The 2,243-nt window shown below is 30.1% G+C and overlaps 1 long non-coding RNA gene across 1 annotated transcript; it reads left to right on the plus strand.

Annotated features, from left to right (window-relative positions):
- The first annotated feature begins 596 nt into the window (after nucleotides 1–596).
- On the plus strand, nucleotides 597–1,937 carry LOC141483227 (uncharacterized). The gene is made up of 3 exons (XR_012465972.1): nucleotides 597–1,068; nucleotides 1,225–1,332; nucleotides 1,523–1,937. It is a non-coding gene; the product is annotated as an uncharacterized lncRNA (long non-coding RNA).
- Nucleotides 1,938–2,243: the final 306 nt, after the last annotated feature.

The raw sequence follows: 2,243 nt of genomic DNA on the forward strand, positions 1-2,243 counted from the left end.
GAATTATGGTAAATATAAAAGATAAGGAAAAAGCTACATAGCCCATTTCTATTCAATCCGTAAAGCCTAAAACGGATACACCGATCCACAACCGGACGGACATATAGGTAAGCAGTGTAAAAAGAAGACTTTGTTGAATATTTTAGGAAAACCTACGGGAGCTACATAGCCACATTCGTCATCAATCAATGTCATCGGAGGAGGATGTTATTCACATGAAAAATTAATGAGTAGGTATATATCTTTTTATAATTTTTTTTGGAAATGTTGTGTAAATTGTAGATCTCGTTGTATAACAAGAAAAAAAATAAAAAGAACAACATTATATTGTTGTGTGCGTGTGGTTTGAATTTTTGGCTTTGGGAGAACCAATTAGCCAGACTGTTATAATAAAAAACTATTTGAAAGTAACATTGAGTAATAGCTCCAACAAAGATTTTTTCCCCTCGTTTTTGCTTTTTGAATTTTCATTTATGATTGTGTTTTTTTTTTCTGTTCCTTTATTTTTATTTTTTTTTTTCATTTTCATTTTCATTCATTTCATTTTTTTTGTATTGTTTTTTTTTTGTCAGTAAGTGTTTTTTCTCTATTAGTTTTGTATTTTTGTTTATCTTATTATTATTTTGTTAATATTTTTTTTTTCTTCTACATTATATTGATAGTAATAAAAAATTGTCAATAATTTTTATTAATTATTTTATGTTTCCGTTACAGGTCTTATACACTACAATAAATTCATGATGGAGCTATTGCGGAAACGGCTAATTCAATATAAACCGCCGCCCCTGGCCCTGCACCTGCGAGGAAAAGTTCTCCAGAACTTCGGAGAATGCCAACGAAAGTAGGAAATATAATAATCACACGAAGAATGAATCGACTGAAACGACAGATGAATTATATTGCGGTAAACGGGCTTTATGATAGTGCATATGGCTAAATGTATGCAGGCCAAATTGACCGGCATACCTATTTCATTTTGTTTAGGAAACAATATCATTGGAGGAGGAAGGAGGGCCGAATTAAATTACTTCTGTCGGTCGGCAGAAATGGAACTGCTAATACTGCTGAGTACGTATATATCTTTTTATAATTTTTTTTTAATGTTGTATAAATATTTGCTCTTGCTGTATAACAACAAAAAATAAATAAAAAGATCAACAATATATCGGTAATAATGTTAAATTTTCAATGAGTTTTATTAATTTTTTTATGTTTATGTTACAGGTCGTAAATACTGGAATAAATTCAGATTATTACTGCAAATAATGTAGTCATTAAGCCAGCCACCCTGTGAAGACAGTTATCTTTCTATCTTCGGCGGCAGTACGCACGGTACGTGTTACCCGTTTTTAAACTTTGGTGTAAATATATGTGAATTTATACGTGTTTACATAAAAAAAAATAAGAAATTTAAAACGCAAACACTCTCGCCAAAACCTCACTTGTGTGATGTGTAGTTAAAAATTAAAATGCAAATGAAAAAAATAAATATTTCAATATTAATTATAAGTTTGTTTTTCAGATTAGTTGCGGTTACTGCTACAGATGATGATGGTGGTGATGGTGCTGCTATAGTTGTTTTGGATAAAAGGCAATTGTATGGATGCTAGTCATCGTTAATATCACAGTCACCATTTACTCATAGATCCTGCGTGTACCATCTGCAACTGCCATCTCTTCTTATAATACTCAAGAATAGAAATACATAGAGAAAGATAGATAGACAGACAGATACATAGAGGAACGGATGAAAAAAACGAAGAACGCCAACCTACATACTCATACACATGTTCATAGATTTCTACAGTATACGTTTCGTCGTCACAGTAACGATGACTTCAATATTTTTATTCGTGTCATATACGAGAGAAATACTTGTAAATATAATTCAAAATTGTATTTATATTGTATTGTTTAGTGTGAAATGATTGTAATAAAAGAAATGTATGAAATTGAATAGATACATGTGTTTTCATTAATGTCACTGATGCATAAAATTATGAAAATGATTTCTATATCAAGGATTCTTTTGATTTCTTGTATTCTGTGAATAACAAATAATTACCACCGAATTATATTCTGATCGGCCTTGATATGATTCTACTTTTTAGCAATATACCTATGCATTTAGTTAAAAATATATTATCAAACGATGAAATGATGAAATACAATAAAGTTCAATAAGCCAAAGTTTTCTTTTGATAATTACCTTCATCTTCAACTCAAGTTATTTCTCATTTGAA

This window comes from Leptinotarsa decemlineata, unplaced genomic scaffold (assembly GCF_025532065.1).
Source record: "Leptinotarsa decemlineata unplaced genomic scaffold, Ldec_3_MD MMD2_P_RNA_scaffold_14, whole genome shotgun sequence".
NCBI classification, from domain to species: Eukaryota; Metazoa; Arthropoda; class Insecta; order Coleoptera; family Chrysomelidae; genus Leptinotarsa; species Leptinotarsa decemlineata.